Raw genomic sequence first — 12,676 nt, 5'->3', positions numbered from 1 at the left:
ACAGAGGGCGATGCAATCTATGAATGAAATAAAGTATGTAAATACTAGAAAAACACAACATGTAGAATATATTATAGTAATGTAAGTTTTTTTTAAATTAATAACAAATATTAAGATCAGGAAATATGTTTAAAATGATTAAAAAGGATTTAATATTTCTAGAGAAAAAATACATTAAGAATTAAATTCAAAGGAATCTTTTTTATATATGTGCCCTTTATATACTGAAAATGTATTCACAACTGATGCCTGGATGAGCTTCGGTGGTCCGGTGTGCAGGCTTCAAACCTGTAGCTGCCTAACGGCAGAGTGGTTCGATTCCACCCTTCAGGCGTCATATATAATTTTTAATCAAAAATTTTACCATGTTAGACCGTTGCCTTCTGTTTAAAAAAATTGTAAAAAAAAATTCTCAATGCTTATCAAACATTTTTTAAAAAAGTGTCAGATTCTTAGTTGATATGTACAACTTATTGTTCATTGTCGATATATCATTGTTCCTAACTAATTTAGAAAGTTACATACATATTGGGTAACCCCAACCAATGTTCAAAAAAAAAAAAAAAATGAAACTAAAATAAATACTTAAACTGACTGTTTAGACCTATGTATGACTTATAGTTTTTAATAAACATTTTTATTTCATCCCATTACAAAAAATTTGCAATATAATAATTTTTAGGATTTTATTAAGCACAATGAATTTTTAAAAACAATTTTTGAAGTGTAAAGATTAAAATAGTAATGTTCTTATTTTTGTAGATTTTTTTTGATGATTTGATTTAACTTCAAATGGTATTGGGCCTATCCATACGTATACCACAATTAGCCAAATTAGATAATTACATGAAGTGACAAATAAATAATATTTGAGTGGTTTTTGAAGTACTTAAATATGTATTTACATGTATTTCATAAATAAATTAATTTATGGAATTTAACGCTGACAAAAAGTTTTATATTAATAGTTGTTTTACAAATCTTTGAAGTTAGAGCCGAATTCTTATTCTAAATGGGATTAAATGAATTTATATAGTTGATAAAGTATATTCTACGACGAATGTAACTAAAAACAATAACTATAACTGAAATTAAATATTCAAATGTCATTGTATCATACTAGAAAGTACACTTAAAAATTTGTTGAAGGATCCTAGTATGATTCACTTTTTATGGTTCTCATCACTTTGCTTCTGATCCATTGGATGTATGAATTAAATGTGTTTTATATTCAACTCTGTGGATCCAATGAGTGACTACTTAATACAGCCTGTTTCGCACTCTTCGTTTAATAAATAAAGATCATGAAAAGACGAAGACCATCGTTCTCATCTTTGTATTCCGATTCCAAGTTGTTCCAACTATACTGAGCTTCACACTTTTATTCGCTTACGTCTCCCATTTCCTCATGTTTCCACTAATCTTATCAAAGATTTACATCACCAAAACCATTTGCGTCTTTTTCTGACTCTCTTGTATTATAAAGAGGTGGAAATCACTACTACTGTCTGATTTTATACTTGTTCGTCCATTCATGAGTATTTTCCAATAGGAATAATCTATGATGTCTAGGTCCTAATAATTGATAACAGGCCTTCTTCAATACGAAACGCTGTCGTGTTTGTTTATTCTTATTTTATCTTATCTTTCATGTTAATAAATTAATATTATATATGTAGTTTGTCTCTGTTTCAAAATTATTGCATACCAGGCCGTGCAGAATTATTTACCGATTTTTGTTCAGAACATATCGCGGACAATAATGACATTTCGAATGACTTGAGAAACAATTTATTTATACATTTTTATAATAATAAAATAGTTTCTGATCAAATTTAATCAATGTAGCCACCATTTGACTCAATGATACTGGTCAGGCGACGTCTGAAGCTGCCACAGACTTGCTGGATGTAATCGGCGTCCACAGAGGCCCAGGCCTTGTTGACAGCAGCCTTTAAGGCATTTTATGGTTCTTGTGTCGTTTTTGCAGGCCTTGGTCTCCACGTGCGATAGATAGAGAAGTATAGTGGGTTCAGATCTGGGCTCTGAGGGGCCAGTAGTACTTTGCCAAAAGTTCATGTTGTCCTTAAGCCACTCCTGAGCTTTCTTGGAAGCGTGGGCGGGTGCTCCATCTTGTTGAAAACCCCAAGGAGAGTTGCCGACTATGGATTTGATCCACGGAAGAACCTTGGACGCCAGAATCTTCACATAATCCTCCGCTGTTAATCTGAGCCAGTGGGGAACCATACCGGCTTCATGGCCTTCCTGTTGGATCTCCAAACATCTCCAAAGCTCACAACACGGTCATTTTGCCTGTTGAAAACAGGATCGACCGTAAAAGTTTTCTCATCTGAAAAAATAATGATGCGTCCAGATGAGCGCTTGATATCATTCAATATTTTCTTGGCACGCTCAAGTCTGACTTCTTGCTGACGTTCAGTTAGCTGAGGGCGTTCAGTACGCCTCAGGGACTTTCTTCCAGCCCTTTTCAATGCCCTTGAAACAGTTGATCTCGACGTTCCCATCTTTCTGGCCATGTCGGCAATGGACCTGTTGGGAGTCCTCTTGAACACTGCCTTTACTTGCCTTGTTGAGACAGTGGGCTTCCTGCCAGTCCCAGGGGAATGATTGAGATCACCCCCAGCCTCTAAGCGCTTGGAAACGTTGTAAATTGTATTCAACGAGACCCCAACCTGTTCCTTAATGTTGTTATGAGGCACTCCCGCTCGGAGGAGGGCTGCAATTTCGATCCTCTTTGTTTCCTGATTGGACATGGTCTCACGTGTGGAAGTTGTTACGCTCTCACAGGAAGGATTTTTTTTATTTTAACAGTAAAAATACGAAACAATCAGATTGGTGGCCACAAAACCTCTTAAAAAGTATATATACATCATCCGTAAATAATTTTGCACGGCCCGTTATGTGAGATTTTGATAATATTACTTACTTAGAATTTTCTGAATATATTAGGGATTAGTGGGATTTATTTATAACAATAATTGTAGCTATAATATCAGAAAAAGACTCTCACTAGTAGATGTGAAGGGTCATAGGAAAACTGCCAGGAGAAAATTTTCCGTATTTTGTTCAAACTTTATGATGAATAATACCACATAATAAATTCACTTAATATTATTTATGACAAATATCTAAGCATATTTGTTTGTTCCATTCCCCAGGGGAGCACCTTCAAGTGCGTGTAACATTATTGCAATATAATTTTATTGCAATTTCTTAAATTCAATTCAATATTATAAAAAATTTATTGAGAGGATTGGTAAAGAGGGTTCTTAAAATATGGTTGAATAACCTCCTCCCTCTGATTGGCCCAGGGGTAGTGTGGGAATACTAAAAACCACTGCCAATATGTACATCCAAGGAACCCCTCTAATACCAAAAAAAAATAGTTTTTACCCCTCGGTTTACAAATTAAAAACCGCATTTTTTCTGTGTTTATACGCCACTTAACTCTATTTTCTTATAAATTCTACGTTGCATGTAAAAAACCTTATTTGTATTTGAATAGTCATATCAATAACTGTTTTTCTTAACTTTTGTAAAGGCTACACTCACTTTTAAATTACTTTTTATTTTTATTTTTTGAAAAGTTAGAGTATCTAACTGATTTTATTTGGTACTAATTTACATAATCCTGTGAATAAATGGTAAATAAAATATAATTTCAGGAATTATTATTTTTATTTAAACAAATATCTATATTTTATAAATTCCTATATAAAATAATACAATAATTCCATTTTATAATTTTTAAAGACCTAAAATAGATACCAATTACGTTATAAATCTTTTAAAAATACATAATTAGAAAGTAAATCATATTAAGCAAATTTATAATGTGTTATTATTAAATAATTAAATTTGAAAAAAATGCAAGCAATTTCCCTCAATGGCAATTTTTGAGTGACGACAGTCTTTTCAATAGTTGGAAGTAATTTCTTTTTTTGCTTTTTCAACTGTTTACTAAAAAGTTTAAGCATCATTTGGAAGGCTTTCACTTCCCGTTACATTTTATGAGCAAATATACCCTTATTTTGTAGTTTTGTGTTAAATTCATTTTAGTTTTGCAACATGCCAACACCAAATGCAATATCACATACTCCTTTTTCACATGCAATTTCCTTTGTCTTTGTTCAGACGTCTAACAAGTTCAGAATGTTCACCTATGAGTGTAAGGGTACATCTGTTGTAATACTTGCAAATTTATACACACTTAATTATGACCTTATGAAACAGCTTTTGACACTGTTGAACAAATCTTTTCAAGTGCCTTTAAATGAATCCTTGAATAGCGATGATTCTGTAATATGTAAGTGTTTGTCAATTTCTGTTATGTAAACGAGTAACATTGTAGTTTATTTAAGATCACTACTTTCATCCAAAGCAGAGGAAAATCAATAAAAATCATTACAAGATTTGGATAGTTGTTCTTGAACATTCATTGCAATTGAATATACAGACGAACAACACTTCCCCTTAACAGAGATATAGCTTCTACTTTCGATTTTGGCAGAAGGAAACACGACACTGATAGCCTGAACCATGAAACTTTAATCAATTCTACTTCTGTAAATCCCTTGTTGTGTTTTGCAATATTATTTACTATTTAAAAAATTGCCTTTGTCACTTTTTTTTGTAAAAATAAAATTTTGGTAAATACATTGATGTTGTTTCAAGCATTTTTTAAGTTCAGTTGCATTGTTTTGTAGTTTATTTGATAAATTTTGACCGTAATTATTAAAAAGCAAACATATAGTTTCAACTACGGCGTTAGTAAAGAAAAACTTATCTGCCGATTCCTTGTTGAATAAACGACATTCATTTTCTATTTTTATCTTTTTAGATTGTTTCAAATGAGTAAATTTACCAAATAAAATAATCAAAAAAATGATTCAATACTTAATTAGACGTTTAGTTTCAAATAAATATAAACATTGGAAAATAAAGTGTCACGAAGATATGGTAAAAGAAAAAAAAGTAAAATAAACAAACACGGGAGCAGTTGGAATGAAAGAAATGCTTATTATTTAATTGGTAATTGGTATTATACCAGTTTAGAAAGTAAATTACAATTTTATCCACTTTGTCACTTTCCCTCGGTATATTAGTAATAAAAATATCAATGTTTCCTTGATTCGTACTAATTCCAATCTATAATAGGGAGATTTCATTCCCCTTTCACATTATTTGCTACAAGCTTTCTCAGGCCGTTAATAAAATAGTTGGAAAGAAGTTTGCCCACTTCTGTTTTAAACTTTAGCTAGAAATACTAGGGCATCTTATCCCATCCCACAAATTTGAATACAAAGCCTGAAATTGGCTCAAATATTTTATTAATTTCTTTTATAACGACTAAGGGCGATAGTTAAAACCCATAGAGGTAAACTTATAGTTAGTATGTATAAAATATAAAAAGGATAATTGTTAGTAAAATTAATACATGTAACTTAGGCATATTGAAATTTAAAAGAAAAACGAAAGTATCTAGCAAAACAATTCTAAAATGTAAAAAATATATATCTCACACAAAAAAAAAATGCTTTAGATCAGCCTCACTTCCCTGGCCATAGCTTAAAGGTATAGAATTCTAAAGATTAGCAGTAACAAATTATGCTTGAAAATGCCTATATTTGGTTTTGGGAGATAAGATAGATGATGTTGTGATCAGAGAGTTTCGTTTCGTGGAAGAAGTTGCCTTTATTTAGTATCCATGGGGAGGGGAGGGGGGAATAAGTTTGTCTTTATGTTTAAAATTCGGTTTTAGCGTAGTAACATCCTTAATGGCACGGCTATGATACAGAGTGATCAGACCAAGTCTTTTGATTTGGCATGGATAGTTGCCGGTTTTTCCCAATGTAGGATTTAAAAAAAACCTAATGTGTACCTTTTCCAGGTGCGTAATCAAATAGTTTGCTGAAAGTATTCCAGATCTTAGATCCATATATTAAAATCAGGAGGACATTAAGTGCTTAAAGTTCTGCTATGAATGAGGGGTTAAGTGTTTTAAAACTTATTTTAATGATTCCAAAGTTTCAAATGACCTTCCTTAGAATGTAGTATATTTGTTTCTTAACTCTCAGATCACGAGAGATGTCAATTCTTAATTCTATGTAATCATATATCCCCTAATGTTTATTAAATGTTGGGTTGTATGGATATATAAAAAAAGGGATTTTATCCTTTGCTTAATTTTTGTTCTAACTGGTTTGTACTCGTATGTTGACGTACCACATTGTCACACCACTAAAAATATTATTTTTGTTCACTAAATATTATCGACATGTAAGCATTATTGTACATACAGGGGAACGTGAGGTCTCGCATATTAACATACCAATGGGAATACAAATTTCACATGAGTTGGTTATATAATAAGCAAAAAGGAGATTCAGTATCAGTCTCCATAAATGATAATCTTGAGTGTATTATAAATGTATATATATTTTCGATATTTGTTCGTTATCGAGTGTTGTGTCTTTCATTTTTTTTTTTTTGTACCGATATTGAAAAGTAATAAAATTACCAAGAGCTGAAGAGGAAAAAGGAATCTTATCATAGTTTTTTTGCTCTATTTTCTTTATTATTATGTACGTCCCACCTACATAGTAGCTAAGAATGTGAATTCCCAAAAATAAATAACCAATAAATATATCTGTAAGAAGCATAAGAGAAAATAAAAATACCTACTATTAGATTATCGTTGTTGTCTATTTTTAAAGTATGAGTTATGTAAGAGAAAAGAAGGATCCAGAAGGGATGAGGTCATCCTCCAATATGTTTTGTATAATTATGTCTACCATAAACCACAACCATGTACATTTAATCACCGTTCCAAGACATTAACTCCGAAAAACTCTTCAGAGCTCTGATTTGGCTATAAAAAAATACTTAATATAATTATTATCTACCTATATTTAATAAAGTAAAGATTTTATGTCTATTGGTCATTTTCAACAACGAACGATTGGTGCAAAAACTAAGTGCGTCATATTAAAATAGAAACAATAAGGGAAGCATATACACTGACAAGAAAATTTTAGAAAAAAATACTTTTTCATAATTTTCCTCAATGTTTATGAATTTAATTTTTTTACTTTAACTCGATGATAATTATTATGAAAAAAATGTATCTATAAAATGTTTTTTGATTGTTTGTCTTTAAAAATCCAACTGTTTTGGCTAGGTTTCATTTCAGAAGGTAATATTTCTCTCTCAGAAGTATAAGAGATTTGTAGTTAACTCCTTCATAATGGTTTCCATTCTATCCTGAAAACGCGAGTCATTCCTTCTGGAAAGAGATTAATTTGAAAGAAGTTTGTTTTTCAACAAGACAACAACCCAAAACATACATCCAGCTCTCCAAAAAATTCTTTGAAAAGAAAGAAGCCTCTCATATCTTATACCTTATGCAATGTCATGCGCAATCTCCTGATTTGAACCTAATAGAGCTATTGTGGGAATACCTATAATGAAAAATTCGGAAAAATTGTCCCTCAAGAAAGAATGAATTGTGCAACATTTTGAAGTATTACATGATATCACAACTGTCCATCTTGAAAAAGAAACAATAAAAATGCCTAAAGTCAGTAAAGAAATTATGGTAGTAACAGGAGGATTTTTTGAGGAAGCTACAATTTAAACAAAAATACTTTGATTTTTTTACAAATAAATGTTTATAGCGATATTGATACTTAATTTTTCTTCATTTTAATAGCCTAATAAAGTTAAAGGTAGTTACAAAAATATGACATATTTACATTCTTTTTTAAACTTTCTCTCACTAAGTTATATAAAATAATGAACTTGACGACACCTCTCAATAGATTATTCCTCTGAGTGGCAAAAAGACTAAATAAGAGCTACTTTTAGTGCATAATTTTTCCATTTTAACATAGAAAACATCGAAAATGCTATATACAGAGTAGGATTTGTATTTATTTCATTTCTCTCACAGGTGATGGCAGCTTATATAATAAAAAGTCATGACAGATAAGCGGCTCTCTTCCCAAACATAATTCAAATTGTCACGATGATCATGTTCATATTGGCTTCTATTATTTTTATACAAAACGGAGGTCATATTTCCAGAATGCAAGGAGAAAAAACAGCAACATTTATCTATAAAAATCCCATTCCTAAGAATAAAGGGTGTCAATAGATGTTCATAACTTAAATGGTTAATTAAATACCTTTATCTATTTATGGCAATAATTTTTATTTCCATTGAAATATATGTTGCTTTTTTCTCTTTAAATAATCAAATTCGAACTATGTATGTGTTATTGATTCGTATATTGCCTTTGATATAACCCTCTAGTTCCACATCTTTTGAATTCTGCAACACTTTATGGAACTTGATTACTAAAGAAAATTTCACAAAAACAGATAATAATAAACGTTTAATTCCCCAAATTACTTATCTAATATATTTGTTTAAAGGTATTTAATAAAAACTTAGAATTTTGTTTACGTAATAGTCCATAAGCCATTAAAACATACAATTTAACAAGTTTTAATACAAAATTACCTTCTATATATTTTTTTAGTGTAACTTAGTATCTTTAAATAGAGTTTTATATCATCCATATTATTAATATAACAACTTGTCAAGGAAATGACAAAACATATAAATATGAACCCTCCTGTTTATTAATAATCTCACAAAAATGTCCTCGTATTTAATTTAAGGCTTCTTCTTTAATGTTTGGAAAAATAGCTGCAAAATTCAGATTGTTGTCTTGAATCTGATGTAAAAAATAGAATTGAAACACTTTTGTATCAATAAGTAAGAAATATGGCATAAAAATTATTAAAAACCCAACATAACAACATAGGGATGAACGATCAGATTTTGTTGGTATTGCTTGTTAAAAATACAGAGCACAACCAATGGGGGGGGAGGGGGAGGATTGTCAAAATCAAATTTAATTGAAGCTCAACTTAACCGATGCAAAAGGATATTTTAAGCACTTTATACACAAAAAAAAAATAAGGTCTCTCCCTACCGCAAAATTACCTTTTTTTAACTATGAATGGGTATTTTGTAAAATCAATTTTCAAAGTAACAATATGAAACTTGTTACCGTTCAATCCTTTTCATGATTAAATAAATAGTTATATAACATTTTAAGTTTATAAAGTACAGTTTTAACGTCACAAAAAGGTTAACTTTTTTCAAATTTTTATTTTACCTTGTGTACTAGGGTGCCCAATTTTTAGGATGATTAATTTGATCTTTTTATTGTATTTTAATGAAAAAGTAATATTTTTTAAGTTTCAGTCTTCAAAGACCGTTTTTTACCTTTATAGACATTTGAAAAAGACTTATATAACCACATTTTTTATTTGTAGAGAAATTCAGAAGTTTGAATTTTAAAGTTATATTGCCGAATATTAAAAGAGTTTGAATTTTAAAGTTATGTTGTTTAATTTCAAAAGTTTCAAAAGAGTTTATTTTCTCAAGTGATACTTTGGAACATAATCCTTATTACTTATTTTGAAGAAAAAAAAATTTAGCAACAACGAAATACTTTGGATACTCAAACGATCAGAAGTACTGTACTTTCTTCCAATTAGCAAATGTTCAAATGTTTGATACAAAAAATGAATATTTATTGATTAAGAAACTTTATCTTGATTTGAACAAAATAAATATTTGAGATATCCTAGATATTTTCCAGGCAGTCAGTCCTTCAATTAATTAAAATATACTTCTATAAATAATTACTCTTCTTAAACTAAACAAATGATTCCATCGACAGAGAAAATATGTTTTCGGATTTGATGATTTTGATATAATCAAAAGTGATTATATCTAAACAAAAAAAGTTTATAAATCTATTAAATTATTTCTTAGACAAAGTAATGAGATCATCAATAAATACAAGGTCCAAGATAGGGATTGCCATACGAAGTTGACAATATAATTAAATGACAACTTTTGTTTGATATTAATATCTTCTTCCTGAAATTGGAAGATGAATAAAAATCAACTGGAACCAATCAATCATTCTGAATCATGCCCGAAGTGTTATATTTTAATTGTTAATATTGAGTGATTTACTTCCATGATAAATATGGATTATTTTAGAAGAAAATTATAGACTAAATAAGTCAGAATTCATTGTATTGTACAATGAAATGGGGGTTTTTGACCACTATTACTTTAGCCACAATTTTTTTCCCAGGGTGCTTAAAGGATCCTTTTGTATCCAAAAAGTTCGGCTAAAATTTAATAATCTCATTTTCATAAATTAATACCCTTCCCTCCCCTAGTTGTATGCATATATTTATTTAGTATTTCCTATGACGTCATAAATTCGATAATATAACGATAATCAGTCACATATTAATAAATTTAAAGTAATATATTTTGAAAATTGTATGGTATGTCTAGATTTGTGTTGTGTTTTCTTTTTAACGACCATGGACGAAAAAATTAGGACGGCTAGTTAAAAATATAAAAATCGTTCGATTGTAATAGTATAAAATATGGAAATAAGATTGTTTAATGAAGTTATGACATATTTTTTAATACATTTTAAAGTCTAATATGTAATAAAATTTTGCAAAAGAGGGATAGATTTTTAATAAACAGTGAAGTTTGAGTCCTTTTATAAATTGATCCTATTTTGACATCTAATATTATATTATTTTGCTTAATATGAATATAAAAAGGGTTTAAAATACAGTACAGAATGTACTTCTGCTCATAAATGTATAAATGCCCCTGTGTAATTATCACTTTATCATGAAATGAATGATTAAAATGTGGATAATTAATTAATCTGTGACTCGTATTTAGATATAAACTTTTTTTGATCTCGAGATCCTTTAAAATTCTGAAAGCAGATCTATAAACAAACCTTCATTCATATCAAATATCAAAGAGAAGTTGGATTTTTTAGACGTAACAAAATGAAAGTGAAGTCAGAGCTTGGCAAAAAGTTTTTACATACATTCCAGAGGAGCTCTCATACTGATTCAATAGAGTCTTTGCAAATTCATTATGATATAATCATTTGTTTTCCTGAGTTTTTTTTCTTGTTTTTTTTGATTAGATCATTATTTCTTTTAATTAAAATCACGACTTTTTCATTTCATTAACCTCTGTGATCTCAATCTTTATACAAACGTTTATGTATAATATACAGCCTAGTATTATTATACATTGGAACTTCCACTTTTGTTATTTTGCAAAATAACACAAAATAACTTTTTTTGAACGGGTGAGTTATGTGAACATGGACTTTTATTTACTCATTTACATATTGTAGGTACATAAGTGTTTTTTTTTTATAGTTTCATCATTCATAAATAAAAAAAACTCACAAAACTTTTGTATGGATTATAAAGTCCTTTACACGACTAGCTTTTTGAAATGAACAAAGATGTGTCGAGGCCCAAATTGTCATAACTCGAAAATTAAAAATATTTGTGTTATTGCCAATAGATGGTGCTAACTTTCATCATTTCGGGCGTTTATCGTAAAATTATCACCGCCGTTGTATAATTAGTATTATGTAGATAGGTTTATTATATATATATTTATATAAGGAATGAGTACCCACGTTGCAGGGCTAAATAGAGGGGAATAGAAACAAATAGTGAAGATGGACGAAAGGATACAAAGAGGTGGATATAGAAAGGGACAGTGGGAGAAAAAAAAGGGGAACAGAGAATGAGGGAGACATAGAAAGAGAGAGGAGAAAAAAGGTTTTATTTTTTCCAAAAACAGGCTCATAATAAGCTTGGAAACCCTACAAAATATAAAAGGAACATGGTTCTAATATTTTATACGTCTACTTGGTAAATTTCAAAATAATCTGTGCGACCATTTTTGATATTACCAAAAACAGAATCATAAATATATATAAATATGATTTTTTTTTTTTTTTGGGGGCGGAAGGGGTGGGGGGTGTCAGAAATTTTTAAGGAGGGCAAAAAAATACTGCATATATGTCATTATAAAAGGTTTAACATTTAATGTTAATACTCAAAAACAGAGAAGTTAGACTGCTGGTATGAATTTCTAAGATCCGTTTTAATACAAACATTGGAATACACCATTATTACTAATAAAAGAATTAAGTATTCAGGTAAATATTTGAGGTACGGCATTTCGTCTGTCTGCTCACGATGTACAATATCTGATGTTTTTATGAGTTGCTCTTCAAATGATTTCAAGTTGCTGAACAATTGTGTAGTTTTATACTCAGTCATAGATTTTTATATTTATAAAGTTATCAATTCAACTATTATACATGGTGTACGGAAATTAGGCTAATCACAAATATGTCTCTAGCTTATCGTGGTTTTGTGACATAAGGTTAATATTCTGCGAGATATTTCTCTTAAGTCGTGAAAACATCATTTGATCAACATGCCCCTAGCTATGAACTAGTGGAAAGTGATCCTTCAGTTAATTCAAGACGGAAAATCCCATGATGCCATCCATCTCCAAGCTCATTCAAGTCAGCAAAGTCCCTTCCTGGAGGACCTGGAAGAAGTTTCAAGAGACAGGAGAATTCACTACGGCCTCTGGAAAGGGTCGGACAAGTTTAAAAAAGTACGCTAACGGGCATTAAGGCTGTGAGGGAGGGGACGCAAAGGAATAGCAAGAGGTCAATCCGAACCTTGGCCAAGAGCTAAAGCATAT

General features: G+C 30.1%; 1 non-coding gene across 1 annotated transcript; it reads left to right on the top strand.

Annotated features, from left to right (window-relative positions):
* Positions 1 to 247: 247 nt before the first annotated feature.
* TRNASTOP-UCA (transfer RNA opal suppressor (anticodon UCA)) lies at positions 248 to 334 on the top strand. Its single transcript has one exon. It is a non-coding gene; the product is annotated as a tRNA-Sec (tRNA).
* The last annotated feature ends 12,342 nt before the right edge of the window (positions 335 to 12,676 follow it).

Source organism: Lepeophtheirus salmonis, chromosome 5 (assembly GCF_016086655.4).
Source record: "Lepeophtheirus salmonis chromosome 5, UVic_Lsal_1.4, whole genome shotgun sequence".
Taxonomy (NCBI): domain Eukaryota; kingdom Metazoa; phylum Arthropoda; class Copepoda; order Siphonostomatoida; family Caligidae; genus Lepeophtheirus; species Lepeophtheirus salmonis.
Note: the sequence above shows the minus strand (reverse complement) of the source record. Positions and strands in the feature narration are given on the sequence as shown.